The sequence below is a fragment of the Tachyglossus aculeatus genome, chromosome X1 (assembly GCF_015852505.1).
Source record: "Tachyglossus aculeatus isolate mTacAcu1 chromosome X1, mTacAcu1.pri, whole genome shotgun sequence".
NCBI lineage: Eukaryota > Metazoa > Chordata > Mammalia > Monotremata > Tachyglossidae > Tachyglossus > Tachyglossus aculeatus.
This window is the reverse complement of record NC_052101.1, coordinates 19,328,743-19,344,708: the sequence shown is the minus strand read 5'-3', so window position 1 is coordinate 19,344,708 and position 15,966 is coordinate 19,328,743. Positions and strand designations below refer to the sequence as shown.

Below are 15,966 nucleotides of genomic sequence, written 5' to 3'. Positions count from 1 at the left end.
TATCTATGTATATATGTTTGTACATATTTATTACTCTATTTATTTATTTATTTATTTATTTATCTTGTACATATCTATTCTATTTATTTTATTTTGTTAGTATGTTTGGTTTTGTTCTCTGTCTCCCCCTTCTAGACTGTGAGCCCGCTGTTGGGTAGGGACTGTCTCTATGTGTTGCCGACTTGTACTTCCCAAGTGCTTAGTACAGTGCTCTGCACACAGTAAGTGCTCAATAAATACGATTGATTAATCCCCATTTTACAGATGAGGTAACTGAGGCACAGAGAAGTTAAGTGACTTGCCCAAAGTCACACAGCTGACAATTGGTGGAGCCGGGATTTGATCCCATGACTTCTGACTCCAAAGCCTATCCTCTTTCCACTGAGCCACGCTGCAAGTGAAGCGATTTGCCCAAGGTCGCACAACAGACAAGTGGTGGAGCAGGGATTAGAACCCATGACCCTCTTACGCCCAGGCCCGGGCTCTATCCACTAGGCTATACTGTCAAAACTTCCCTGAGCTTTGTCAGCAGCAGCCTGCTAGGAGCAGCTGATCGGCCAATCAATCAATCAATGATATTTATTGAGCGCTTACTGTGTACAGAGCACTGTACTAAGCACTTGGGAAAGAATAATAAAACAGAGTTGGTAGACATGTTCCCTGCCCACAGTGAGCCTACAATCAAAAGTGGGGAGATGGACAAAAATTTTGGCTGTGGACATAAAGGGCACCAAGATGAAGCGCTTAGTACAGTGCTCTACACACAGTAAGTGCTCAATAAATACAACTGAATGAATGAAGATGCTACCAAACCCCCACAACTCAAAACTTATGGGAGGATGGGGGCTCGTACAGCAGTGTGGCTCAGTGGAAAGAGCCCAGGCTTCGGAGTCAGGGGTCATGGGTTCTAATCCCGACTCCGCCAATTGTCAGCTGGGTGACTTTGGGCCAGTCACTTAACTTCTATGGGCCTCAGTTACCCCATCTGTAAAATGGGGATGAAGACTGTGAGCCCGCCATGGGACAACCTGATCACCTTGTAACTTCCCCAGCGCTTAGAACAGTGCTTTGCACATAGTAAGCGCTTAATAAATGTCAACATTATTATTATTATAATTATCCAGCACTTAGAACAGTGCTTTGCACTAAGTGCTTAATAAATGCTATTATTATTATTATTATTATTATTATTATTATTATTATTATTATTACAGCTCCCTGCTCTCCTGAGCATCTCTCAACCTGCTCAACAAGACAGTGACTTCTATGGTCAATCACCAACTAGGCCCTGATCCCTGGGCCGTGGCTTAGTGGGCGAAGATTAAGCCAACCACATATTATCCCGGCTCCGCCAGTTGCCAGCTGTGTGACTTTGGGCAAGTCACTTCACTTCTCTGGGCCTCAGTTACCTCATCTGTAAAATGGGGATTGACTGTGAGCCCCCCGTGGGACAACCTGATCACCTTGTAACCTCCCCAGTGCTTAGAACAGTGCTTTGCACATAGTGAGCACTTAATAAATGCTATTATTATTATTATTCTTATTATTATTATCATTGCCCAGTGGAGGCTGGACCCCCCTCAGGTGAGAGACCAGGAAGAAGCCCCCGGCCTGAGGAGAGACCAAGCAGAATGCTCAGTGGGTCAAGTCTCCCAGCCATCTCGTGTTTGGAAAATAGATCATTTGCAATTTAACGGGAGCAGAATCGGCATGGCGTAGTGGAGAGAGTACAGACTTGGGAATCAGAAGGTCATGGGTTCTAATCCGGGCTCGGCCACTTGTCTGCTGTGTGACCTTGGGCTAGTCGATTCACTTCTCTGTGCCCCAGTTACCTCATCTGGAAAATGGGGATTGAGACTGTGAGCCCTATATGGGACAGGGACTGTGTCCAACCTGATTTGCTTGTATCCACCCCAGCGCTTAGTATTCATTCATTCATTCATTCATTCATTCAATCGTATTTATTGAGCGCTTACTGTGTGCAGAGCACTGGACTAAGCTCTTGGGAAATACAAGTTGGCAACATATAGAGACGGTCCCTGCCCAACAACGGGCTCACAGTCTAGAAGGGGGAGACAGACAACAAAACAAAACACGTGGTCAGGTGTCAAGTCATCAGAATAAATAGAATTAAAGCCAGATGCACATCGCTGACAAAATAAATAGAACAGTACAGTGCCTGGCACATAGTGCTATTTATTATTCTATTTATTTTATTAATGATGTGTATATATCTATAATTCTATTTATATTGATGCTATTGACGCCTGTTTACTTTTTTTTGCTGTCCTTCTTCCCCTTTCTACACTGTGAGTCCCTTGTGAGAAGGGATTGTTTCTACTTGTTGCTGAATTGTACTTTCCAAGTGCTTCGTACAGTGCTCTGCACACTGTAAGTGCTCAATCAATCAATCAATCGTATTTATTGAGCGCTTACTGTGTGCAGAGCACTGGACTAAGCGCTTGGGAAGTACAAGTTGGCAACATATAGAGACAGTCCCTACCCAACAGTGGGCTCACAGTCTAAAAGGGGGAGACAGAGAACAAAACCAAACATACTAACAAAATAAAATAAATAGAATAGATATGTACAAGTAAAATAAATAAATAAATAAATAAATAGAGTAATAATAAATAAATAGAGTAATAGATTGAATGAATGAATGAATGAGTGCGTAATAAATACCATAATTTTTTTTTAAGCTGCGTAGCTAGCCCCAGATATTTCCAGAATCTCAGCTACAGGAGAGGTTGTCTACAGAGCACAGAGGAAGCAACGTGGCTCAGCGGAAAGAGCCCGGGCTTTGGAGTCAGAGGTCATGGGTTCGAATCCCGACTCCACCACATGTCTGCTGTGTGACCTTGGGCAAGTCACTTAACTTCTCTGAGCCTCAGTTCCCTCATCTGTAAAATGCGGATTAAGACTGTGAGCCCCACGTGGGACAACTTGATCACCTTGTAACTCCCCCCCCCCAGCGCTTAGAACAGTGCTCTGCACATAGTAAGCGCTTAACAAATGCCATTATTATTATGCCTGCTGTGTGACCTTGGTCAAGTCATTTCACTTCTCTGAGCCTCAGCTACCTCATCTGTAAAACGGGGATGAAGACTGTGAGCACCACGTGGGACAACCTGATCACCTTGTATCCCCCCCAGCGCTTAGAACAGTGATTTGCACATAGTAAGCACTTAACAAATGCCATTATTAATTAATTAATTAATTAAATTCTCCCAGGGCTGAGATCAGAGACCGGCTCAATCCTGCCTCAAACTTTTTCTCACCCACATTCTTCCCTGACGTTCTCCCAGTGCTGCCTTCACAGTGCCTAGTTCCTTGATGGGAACTCATGAAAAACTGGAAAATTCAGGAATCGAAAGGGGTGGGGAAGACTGTTGCCTGACTACTGAAATGAAGCGGAGTTTCAAACTCCTTCCTTGAAGGGCCTTTTTGTTTTAATTGCATTTGTTAAGCTCTCACTGAGTTCCAGGCATTGTCCTAAGGGCTGGGTTAGATTTAAGATAATTGGGTTGGACACAGTCCATATCCCACATAGGGCTCACGGTCTTAACATCCTTTTATAGATGAGATCACGGAGGCCCAGAGAAAAATAATAATGGTATTTGTTAGACGCTTACTTTGTGCCAAGCACTGTTCTAAACACTGGGGTAGATGCAGGGTAATCAGGTTGTCCCACATGGGGCTCACACTTTAAATCCCCATTTTACAGAAGAGGTAACTGGGGCACAGAGAAGTTAAGTGACTTGACCAAGGTCACACAGCAAACAAGTGGTGGAGGCGGGATTAGAACCCACGTTTTCTGACTCCAAAGCCTGCGCTCTTTGCACTCAGCCAAGCTGCTTCTCTGAGAAGCAGAGAAGTGAAGTGACTTACCCAAGGACACCCAGCAGACAAGAGACCGAGCTGGGATTCGAATTCAGGTCCTTCTGACTCCCAAGCCTGGGCTCTATTTATTAGGCCACGCTGCTTCTTTTGACAGAGACGGGCGGCTGCGAATCGGGCTGATAATTCTGGGAGGCGAGAGCTTCTGGGTCTGTGCTTAGTTGGGGGGAAGAAGCCCAAGATTTAGGAGAAAGTACGTTCCATGGTAGCTCCCCCTCACCACCTCATAGCCCCTCACCTGGCCAGCAGCCCACTAATAAATAGATTAATATAATATAACCTTAATATAAATTAAAAAATAGATTAAATAAATAAACGTACCTATGAAATGCTATTTCTATAGAACAGACATCTGGAGTGAATCTAGTGATGCCAGGCTCACAAAAGTCCTGAAGTGACAGAGCACAGTTGGGTAATAATACTACTACTACTACTAATAATAATAATAATAATGGCATTTGTTAAGCGCTTACTATGTGCAAAGCACTGTTCTAAGTGCTGGGGAGGTTACAGGGTGATCAGGTTGTCCCCGGGGGGGGGGCTCACAATCTTAATCCCCAGTTTACAGATGAGTAATTGAGGCCCAGAGAAGTGAAGCGACTTGCCCAAAGTCCCACAGCTGAGTTCAAATCCTGGCTCTGCCAACTGTCAACTGGGTGCCTTTGGGCAAGTCACTTCACTTCTCTGGGCCTCAGTTCCCTCATCTGTAAAATGGGGGTTAAGATTGTGAGCCCCCCTGGCCAACCTGATCACCCTGTAACCTCCCCAGCGCTTAGAACAGTGCTTTGCACATAGTAATCGCTTAATAAATACCATTATTATTATTATTATTATTACCCAACTGTGCTCTGTCACTTCAGGACTTTTGTGAGCCTGGCATCACCTTATTCACCCCAGATATCTGTTCTACAGACATGGCATTTCGTAGGTACGTTTATTAATTTAATCTATTTTTTTATTTATATTAAGGTTTGTCTCCCCCGCTAGACTATAAGCTCCTTGGGGAGAAGCAGTGTGGCTCAGTGGAAAGAGCATGGGCTTTGGAGTCCGAGGTCATGGGTTCAAATCCCAACTCCGCCAAATAGCTGTGTGACTTTGGGCAAGTCTCTTCACTTCTCTGGGCCTCAGTTCCCTCATCTGTAAAATGGGGATGAAGACTGTGAGCCCCCTGTGGGACAACCTGATTACCTTGTAACCTCCCCAGTGCTTAGAACAGTGCTTTGCACATAGTAAGCCCTTAACAAATACCATTATTATTATTATTATAAGGAATGCATCCACTTGTTATATTGCACTCTCCCAAGCACTTATAATACAACCTTAAGGCCTCAGTTACCTCATCTGTAAAATGGGGATTAAAACTGTGAACCCCCTGTGGGACAACCTGATCACCCTGTAACCTCCCCAGCGCTTAGAACAGTGCTTTGCACACAGTAAGCGCTCAATAAAAACGATTGAATAAATGAATGGGACTGCAGGGGGTTGTGGGGGGGAGACTGTAAGCTCCTTGTGGGCCGAGAACGTGTCTATTGTTATATTGTACTTTTCCAAGCGCTTAGTACAGTGCTCTGCACACAGAAAGTGTTCAATAAATACAATTGACTGAGAAATGGAGCAGCACAGACGAGAGAAGGGGCAGCAGGACTTGGGAGTTTGTTTATTGTCAAGCAGAAATCAATCAATCATATTTATTGAGCGCTTACTATGTGCAGAGCACTGTACTATGTGCAAATCCCAGCTGCGGACAAGCCTTTTCTTGTCAGCAGTGACGCCATAGTTTCTTTCCTGTGCAACCATCCTGGGGGGTCCAGGGACTGACCCGCACACCCTGTATTCACTGCTCAGATCTTTTAGACCGTGAGCCCACTGTTGGGTAGGGACTGTCTCTATATGTTGCCAATTTGTACTTCCCAGGCGCTTAGTACAGTGCTCTGCACATAGTAAGCGCTCAATAAATACGATTGATGATGATGATCTGGAAGTTGAGAGTTCTGGGATTTGGGGTTTGTTTGGCTTTTGTTTGTTTTTTGAGAAAAACATTCTGTTCGCACCACAGTCCAATTCTCATCTTTCTCTCATGCAGCGCAAAGCTCCTGAGAGCATTCATCACACCATCTCACACAACTAGTAATGAGAAAAACACTCACGCAATCCCCGCATGCTCCTCTCCTGTTTTGGAAGCACCATGGCCTAGTAGAGAGAGCGTGGCTCTCGGAGTCAGAAGGACCTGGGTTCTAATTCCAGCTCCGCCACTCTGCTGTGTGACTTTGGGGCAAGTTACTTCACTTCTTTGAGCCTCAGTTACCTCGTCTGTAAAATGGGGCTCAAGAATGTGACTTGAAGGACGGTGTCCAACCTGATGAGCCTCTTATCTACCCCGGCGTTTAGAACAGTGTTTGACACATAGTAAGCACCATCACCACCCCTCTATGTGCAAAGCACCATTCTAAGCACTGGGGAGGTTGCAAGGTGATCAGGTTGTCCCACGGAGGGGCTCACACTCTTCCTCTCCATTCGGCAGATGAGGTCACTGAGGCCCAGAGAAGTGACTTGCCCACGGTCGCATAGCTGACAAGTGGCAGAGTCGGGATTTGAACCCATGACCTCTGACTCCAAAGCCCAGTCTCTTGCCACTGAGCCAGCAGGGCGGCCCAGTGGAAAGAGCGGAGGATGTGGGTTCTAAACCTGCCTCCGCCACTTTATCCACAGAGAAACATCATGGCTTACTGGAAAGAGCCTGGGCTTGGGAGTTAGAGGTCGTGGGTTCTAATCCCGGCTCCGCCACTTGTCAGCTGTGTGACTTTGGGCAAGTCACTTCACTTCTCTGGGCCTCGGTGACCTCATCTGTAAAATGGGGATGAAGACTGTGAGCCCCCCGTGGGACGGCCTGATCACCTTGTAACCTCCCCAGCGCTTAGAACGGTGCTTTGCACATAGTAAGCGCTTAATAAATGCCATAAAAAAATCATCTTCATTGAGCACGTGCTGTGTGCAGAGCGCTGGACTAAGCACTTGGAAAGCGCCCGTCTACATGTTTTGTTATACTACTACTAATAATGGCATTTATTAAGCACTTACTATGTGCAAAGCACTGTTCTAGGCGCCGGGGAGGTTACAAGGTGATCAGGTTGAGCCCCCCATGGGACATAGTCTTCATCCCCATTTTCCAGATGAGGGAACTGAGCCCCAGAGAAGTGAAGTGACTTGCCCAAAGTTACACAGCTGACAATTGGCGGAGCCGGGATTTGAACCCATGACCTCTGACATGTTTTGTTTTGTTGTCTGTCTCCCCCTTCTAGATTGTGAGCCCGTTGTTGGGTAGGGAAGTAGCGTGCAGAAGTAGCGTGGCTCAGTGGAAAGAGCAAAGGCTTGGGAGTCAGAGGCCATGGGTTCGAATCCCGACTCCTCCACTTGTCAGCTGTGTGACCTTGGGCAAGGCACTTAACTTCTCAGTGCCTCAGTTACCTCGTCTGTAAAATGGTGATTAAGACTGTGAGCCCCACGTGGGGCAACCTGATCACCTTGTATACCCGCCCCAGCGCTTAGAACAGTGCTTTGCACATAGTAAGCGCTTAGCAAATACCGTTATTATTATTAGGGACTGTCTCTAGATGTTGCCAAGTTGTACTTCCCAAGTGCTTAGTACAGTGCTCTGCACACAGTAAGCGCTCAATAAATGCGATTGATTGATTGATTGCTCTGCACACAGTAAGCACTCAATAAATACGATTGAATGAATGAATGAATGAATGCATGAAAGAAAGAATGAATGAATGAATGAATGAATAAAAACCCTCTGGATTATCAGCTTAAAACTCTCAGATGTAGGATTGTTGCTGAGCCCATCTCATTCATTCATTCGAGTGAACGAATGAATGGGAGAGTTGTTGTTATCGTATGCGGTCAAGTCATGTCCGACCCATCGCGACGCCATGGACACATCTCCCCCAGATCGCCCCACCTCCATCTGCAATCGTTCTGGTGGTGGATCCATAGAGTTTTCTTGGTAAAAATACAGAAGTGGTTTACCACTGCGGTAAACCTGAATTTCCGCCCTCGACTCTCTCCCCTGCTGCTGCTGCCCAGCACGGGGGAGTTTTGACTTGTAGAAGACGGCCTTCCACTCGCTAGCCACTGCCCGAGCTGGGAAAGGAATGGGAATGTCTCTGCTTGACTCTCCCTCCTGTAGTCGAGACTGATAGACTACTGGGAGCTCTCCAGGTGCCACCCTGAGAGATCAATCAATCAATCAATCAATCAATCATATTTATTGAGCACTTACTATGTGCAGAGCACTGTACCAAGCGCTTGGGAAGTACAAATTGGCAACATATAGAGACAGTCCCTACCCAACAGTGGGCTCACAGTCTAAAAGGGGTAGACAGAGAACAAAACCAAACATACTAACAAAATAAAATAAATAGAATAGATATGTACAAATAAAATAAATAAATAAATGGAGTAATAAATATGTACAAACATATATACATATATATATATGTATATGTATATACATATATATGCTTGACTCTCCTTCCTGAAGTCGAGACTGATAGACTACTGGGAGCTCCCTAGGTGCCACCCTGAGAGATCAATCAATCAATCGTATTTATTGAGCGCTTACTGTGTGCAGAGCACTGGACTAAGCGCTTGGGAAGTACAAGTTGGCAACATATAGAGACAGTCATCATCATCATCATCATCATCAATCGTATTTATTGAGCGCTTACTGTGTGCAGAGCACTGTACTAAGCGCTTGGGAAGTACAAGTTGGCAACATATAGAGACAGTCCCTATCCAACAGTGGGCTCACAGTCTAAAAGGGGGACGGAGAACAAAATCAAACATACTAACAAAATAAAATAAATAGAATAGATATGTACAAGATAAATAGAGTAATAAATATATACAAACATATATACATATATACAGGTGCTGTGGGGAAGGGAAGGAGGTAAGATGGGGGATGGAGAGGGGGACGAGGGGGAGAGGAAGGAAGGGGCTCAGTCTGGGAAGGCCTCCTGGAGGAGGTGAGCTCTCAGTAGGGCCTTGAAGGGAGGAAGAGAGCTAGCTTGGCGGATGGGCAGAGGGAGGGCATTCCAGGCCCGGGGGATGACGTGGGAATGGGAGAGTACAATATAATAATAAACAGACACATTTCCTACCTACCACGGAGCTTACAGTCTCCCTTTGTCCCAAAGTCTAAATTCCAGGAGTCCCTTTTGTGTGATGGTGAGCACTGGGGTGTTTACAGAGTTATTTCAGGCTGCTCACAAGCATTCCCAAGAGCTCTCCACCTACCCCAGGGAAGCAGCGTGGCTCAGTGGAAAAGAGCCTGGGCTTTGGTGTCAGAAGTCATGGGTTCAAATCCCCACTCTGCCAATTGTCAGCTGTGTGACTTTGGGCTTTAACTTCTCTGTGTCTCAGTTCCCTCATCTGTAAAATGGGGATGAAGACTGTGAGCCCCCCGTGGGACAACCTGATCACCTTGTAACCTCCCCAGCACTTAGAACAGTAAGCGTTTAGTACAGTGCTCTGCACACAGTAAGCGCTCAATAAATATGATTGACTGATTGATTGATTACACCAAGGAAGGAGAGATCTTACCTTACCTTACCATCTTACCTCCTTCCCTTCCCCACAGCACCTGTATACATGTATATATGCTTGTACATATTTATTACTCTATTTATTTATTTATTTTATTTTACTTGTACATATATCTATTCTATTTATTTTATTTTGTTAGTATGTTTGGTTTTGTTCTCTGTCTCCCCCTTTTAGACTGTGAGCCAACTGTTGGGTAGGAACTGTCTCTATATGTTGCCAACTTGTACTTCCCAAGCACTTAGTACAGTGCTCTGCACACAGTAAGCGCTCAATAAATACGATTGATGATGATGATGATGATGAGAGATCTCTCATCTCCCTGACTAAGCCCTCATTTCCTTTTCTCCCACTGTCTTCTGAGTTGTCCTGATTTGCTCCCTTTTGTCTTGTCCCCTCCCAGCGCTGGGGTAGATACAAGCTAATCAGGTTGAACACATTCCCAGCCCCATAGAACTTACTACTACTACTACTACTACTACTAATAATAATAATAATAATAATAATAATAATAATAATGGCATTTATTAAGCGCTTACTATGTGCCACGCCCTGTTCTAAGCGCTGGGGAGGTTACAAGGTGATCAGGTTGTCCCATGTGAGGCTCACAGTCTTAATCCCCATTTTACAGATGAGATAACTGAGGCACAGAGAAGTTAAGTGACTTGCCCAAAGTCACCCAGCTGGGATTTGAACCCATGACCTTTGACTCCAAAGCCTGTGCTCTTTCCACCGAGCCACGCTGCTTCTCACGTACATATCTGTAATGTGTTTATTTATATTAATGTCTGTCTCCCCCTCTAGTTTGTAACTCTTTGTGGGCAGGGAATGTGTCTGTTTACTGTTGTTTTGTACTTAGTACAGTGTTTTGCTCACAATAAGCACTCAGTAAATATGGTTGACTGACTGACTGTCTTGGAAGACCGCTGTGCCGATCACCCACCCTGCATTAGATTGGAATCATTTTTTTTAATGGTGTTTGTTAAGCGCTTCCTATGTGCCAGGCACTGTACTGAGTGCTTGGGTAGATAGATACAAGCTAATCAGGTTGGACCCAATCCCTGTCTTATGTGGGGCTCAATATCTTAATCCCCATTTTACAGATGAGGTAACTGAGGCGGAGAGAAGTTAAGTGACTTGCTCAAGGTCACCGAACAGATCCTCTGAGTCCCAGGCCTGTGCTCTTTCCACTAGGCCATTTTGCTGTGCGAAGGGAATGTGTCTACTAACTCTGCTGTGTTGTAATAATAATAATAATAATAATAATGGCATTTATTAAGTGCTTACTTTGTGCCAAGCACTATTCTAAGCGCTGGGGAAGTTACAAGGTGATCAGGTTATCCCATGGGTTGCTCACAGTTTTAATCCCCATTTCAGATGAGGGTAACTGAGGCCCAGAGAAGTGAAGTGACTTGCCCAAAGTCACACAGCTGACCATTGGTGGAGCCGGGATTTGAACCCATGACCTCTGACTCCAAAGCCCGGGCTCTTTCCACTGAGCCACGCTGCTTCTACTGCTGTACTCTCCCAAGCATTTAGTACAGTGCTCTGCACACAGTAAGTGTTCAGCAAATGCCACTGATGGATAGATCGATTGGAGCTTTAGGGAAAGAAATTACAGAAACTGAGTGGGGCAGGTCTGAGCAGAGGAAAGGGAAGAGTCCAGCAGCTAGAAAGAAGAAGAATGTAAACAAAAAAGAGGAGACAATAAAGGGGAGGGAGGGAAATGGAATCTGATGATTGAAGGTAGGAGGGTCAGGGGAATGTTCTGGAAGGGATGTGAGGGAAAGATTTGGCAGAGGGGAAAGAGGAGAATATTTGGTTCACTTCATTTTTTTATGGTACTTGTTAAGCACTTACTGTGTGCCGGGCACTGTACTAAGCACTGGGGTAGATACAAGCTAATCAGTTTGGACACGGTCCCTGTCCTACATGAGGCTCAGTCTCAATCCCCATTTTATAGATGAGGTAACTGAGGCGCAGAGACATGAAGTGGGTGGTCCAAGGTCACAGAGCAGACAGGTGACGGAGCCGGAATTAGAACCCAGGTCCTTCCCCCTCCTAGGCCCCTGCTCTATCCACTAGGCCATCCTGCTAACATTTCGATTGTTAGCAGGGGAAGGGAAGGTCTTGAAGAGGAGGTTTCTCAGGCTCCAAGTTGAGAAATGCAGGAGCAAACACGTAAGCCGCAGGGATAAGAGAGACGTGCCTGGGGGGAAAAAGCAGGATGAAGCCCGTCTCCATCCGGGCCTGATGGGTTTCTGCAGGACGGCACAGATCCCAGGGGAGAAGGCTCCACCCTGATGGGGAAGCAGGAAATATTTTTTAAAGCAGATGGCAAACCCTATCGGCAGCAAAATACTAAATTTCACAATGGGCTTTGAGTTTAGGTTTGGGGTGGCACCTTAATAATAATAATAATAATTACGATAATGATGACATTTGTTAAGCGCTTTCTATGTGCCAAGCACTGTTCTAAGCGCTGGGGGGGGGGGGTACAAGGTCCCACATGAGGCTCACACTTTAATCCCCATTTTACAGATGAGGTAACTGAGTCCCAGAGAAGTGAAGTGACTTGCCCAAGCTCACACAGTTGACAAGTGGTGGAGCTGGGATTAGAACCCATGGGTCCCAGAGTTCAGTGGGCTGTGATAATAATAATAATTGTATTTGTTAAGCACTTACAATGTTCCAAGCACTGTTCTAAGCTCTGGGGTAGAATGAGCAAATCGGGTTGATCGCAGACCCTGTCCCACATGGAGCTCACAGTCTTAATCCCCACTTTGCAGATGAGGTAACTGAGGCACAGAGAAGTGAAGTGACTTGCCCACGGCCATACAGCAGACAAGTGGCAGAGCCGGGATTAGAACCCATGACCTTCTGACTCCCAGGCTCGGGGTCTATCAATTACACCCTTCTGCTTCCCAACTGGAGAATAATGCAGTGTGGCTCAGTGGAAAGAGCCCGGGCTTTGGAGTCAGAGGTCATGGGTTCAAATCCCGGCTCCGCCAATTGTCACCTGTGTGTCTTTGGGCAAGTCGCTTCACTTCTCTGGGCCTCAGGTACTTCATCTGAAAATTGGGGGTGAAGACTGTGAGCACCCCGTGGGACAACCTGATCACCTTGTAACCTCCCCAGTGCTTAGAACAGTGCTTTGCACATAGTAAGTGCTTAATAAATGCTATTACTATTATTAATATTAATGGTCAGGATTACAAACCCACGGTGATGAGGTTCAGGGCAGGTGGAGGATGGTTGAAGACTCATCTCACCTTCTGCACAATAGCATGTACGTACTAATAATAATAATTATGGTATTTGTTGAACTTACTATGTTCTAAGCGCTGCGGTAGATACAAGGTAATCAGGTTGTCCCACGGGGGGCTCAAAGTCTTAATCTTAATTTTACACATGAGGAAACTGAGGCACAGAGAAGTTAAGTGGCTTGCCCAAGATTGCATAACAGACAAGTAGAGTAGAGAAGCAGCATGGCTCAATGGAAAGAGCCCAGGCTTTGGAGTCAGAGGTCATGGGTTCAAATCCTGGCTCTGCCAATTGTCAGCTGTGTGACTTTGGGCAAGTCACTTCACTTCTCTGGGCCTCAGTTCCCTCATCTGTAAAATGGGGATTACGACTGTGAGCCCCACGGAGGACAACCTGATCACCTTGTAACCTCCCCAGTGCTTAGAACAGTGCTTTGCACATACTAAGCGCTTAATAAATGCCATCATTATTATTATTTTAAGGAGCAGAGCTGGGATTAGAACCCATGTCCCTCTGACTCCCAGACTGGTGCTCTATCCTCTAAGCCACTCTGCATCTCGTGAGGATGATAACACCTTTCCCTTACCCTGATCGCTAGGCTAGGTGCGGAGGAATGAGATAATGTCTATAAAATTATCTGTATTCTGTGGAGGAGAGAATTTATATGAATCAGCCTAAGGGGTCCCTTTTTAACACTTAACCTGCAAATATTTCTAGGTGCCCATAATATCATCTCCAGTCTTTCTCCCTCTAAGCAAGTTTTCAGAAGCTAAAACATCCTCTAGACTGTAAGATCACTGCGGGCAGGGAACATGTCTACCAACTCTGTTGTATGGCTTAGTGGAAAGAGCCCGGGCTTGGGAGCCAAAGGACATGAGTTCTAATCCCAGCTCTGCCATTTGTCTGCTGTGTGAGTTTGGGCAAGCCACTTCACTTCTCTGTGCCCCAGTTACTTCATCTGGAAAATGGGGATTAAGACTGTGAGCCCCACGTGGGACAACCTGATCACCTTGTATCTAACCCCGGCGCTTAGAACAGTGCTCGGCACATAGTAAGTGCTTAACAAATACCATAATAATAATAGCAATAAATACAGTGTTCCACATATGGTAAGCACTCAATAAATGCCAATGATTGATGGATCTAATGGCAGGAGTATTTGTTGCCTGGTAATAATAATAAATAATGATGGCATTTGTTAAGCACTTACTATGTGCAAAGCACTGCTATAAGCACTGAGGAGGTTACAAGGTGATCAGGTTGTCCCACTGGGGGCTCACAGTCTTTAATCCCCATTTTACAGATGGGGGAACTGAGGCCCAGAGAAGTGAAGTGACTTGCCCAAAGTCACACAGCTGACAATTGGCGGAGCCGGGATTTGAATCCATGACCTCTGACTCCAAAGCCTGGGCTCTTTCCACTGAGCCACACTGATACCTTGTCTCAAGGTAGTCAGGTTGCCCCACTCAGGTCTCAGTCTTAATCCCCATTTTCCAGATAAGGTAACTGAGGCCCAGAGAAGTGAAGTGAAGTGTGCCCCTCATGGGACAGGGACTGTGTCCAACCCGATTTGCTTCAATCCACCCTAGCGCTTAGTACAGGGCCTGGCACATAGTAAGCGCTTAACAAATTAACACAATTCTTCTTATTAATAATAATAATGGCATTTGTTAAGCACTCACTATATGCCAAGCACTGTTCTAAGCACTGGAGTAGATACAAGGTGTCCCACGGGGGCTCACAGTCTTAATCCCCATTTTACAGATGAGGGAACTGAGGCACAGAGAAGTGAAGTGACTTGCCTAAAGTCACACAGCTGACAAGCGGCGGAGCCTGGATTTGAACCCGTGAGCTCTGACTCCCAAGCCCGGGCTCCTTCCACTGAGCCATGCTAAACGTTTAACAAATACCGCATATTTTTTAATTATGGAGAGTGATGGCTGGGTATCTTATTTTGCCTTGCCAAGTGGGTCCCAGTCCAAAAAAGTTTGAGCATCCCTCACTTAGTGGGCTGGAACGTAAAAACGTGGCCATTCCTCTCACTTCATCCACAGATCAAAACATTTATTTACCTATAGTCTCTTATCAGCCAACCTTGAATGGCTCACAGGGCTTTACCGTCCGATCAGCCGCAGCCTGCAATGTTATTAATTCATTCGTTCAATCGTATTTATTGAGCGCTTACCGTGTGCAGAGCACTGTACTAAGCGCTTGGGAAGTCCAAGTTGGCGACATATAGAGATGTCCCTACCCAACAGTGGGCTCACAGTCTAGAAGACTGGCCCGGGTTCCACATTGAAGCCCTGCTTCTGACTTCCATGCATTTTCCCTCTCCTCAGAATCTTGCTAAACTTAACCTGGGAAAATAAAAACCAATATACGACATCCCTCTCGACAGGCTGCTTCCTGTCCCCGTCTGATTAGCAGGATTTCTGTTCCTCAGCCCTCGCGAGGCAGGGAGACTCCATAAGGTGGATAATTTTTCCAACCCTCCAGGGACACAGCCGGGCCTTCAGTCTGTGCCACCCGGAGTCGGGGAAACATCCAGGGACACCATCAAAGCCAACTGTTCGAGCACATCTCCAACGGCGACAGACTGATCGTCGTTCCTGGCATCCCCCATCTTTCCTTACCTCCCAATCCTCAAGGAATAAGGACCAGTGGAAGCTTTCTCTCCTCTGTCCAGGGCTTTGGTCGCAGTTGTTGCCTCTGAGGAAGTTAATGATCAACACCAACCCTTCCTCAGCTGGTGTATTTGTGTGTTGTTTGGAGCGGGAGGAATAACTTGCAGGCCGGCCTGCCTGTCAGCTGCAGGCATGCGCAGGAGCCGGGCTTGGCTGGATCCTTTTGTCGCTTGTCATTTTCCAGTCAGACCGTTTCCAGGAGGAAAGGGACAGAGCGTGCGGTGATATCCGAGCCGCCGACCGGGCTCGACAGGGGAGCCGAAGCCAAACAACTGCTTCTGGCCGTCGGCCTGCTGCGCCGCCGCGGCTAGTAGAGCAGGTTATGTGACTTATAGGGGCCTCTCTAACCTGGCCGGTCTGTCATTCAACAGGCTTGAGAAATGGCCAGGACCCGGGGGAGAGATATCGAAGGCCTGAAAGGATCTTTTCTTTCTTTTCCTGCTGTTGGCTAGTAATAATAATGGTATTTGTTAAGCTCTTATTGTGTGCCAGGCGCTGGGGTGGATACAAG

General features: G+C 46.1%; 1 protein-coding gene across 1 annotated transcript in view; it reads right to left on the bottom strand.

Annotated features, from left to right (window-relative positions):
* ARHGEF37 (Rho guanine nucleotide exchange factor 37) overlaps positions 1–15,611 on the bottom strand; it is a 45,756-nt gene extending 30,145 nt beyond the window's left edge. Inside the window, exon 1 of the mRNA XM_038740775.1 lies at positions 15,405–15,611. The gene's annotated coding sequence lies outside the window, so the exon portion shown is untranslated. The remainder of the gene's footprint in view (positions 1–15,404) is intronic.
* Between the last annotated feature and the right edge of the window lie 355 nt (positions 15,612–15,966).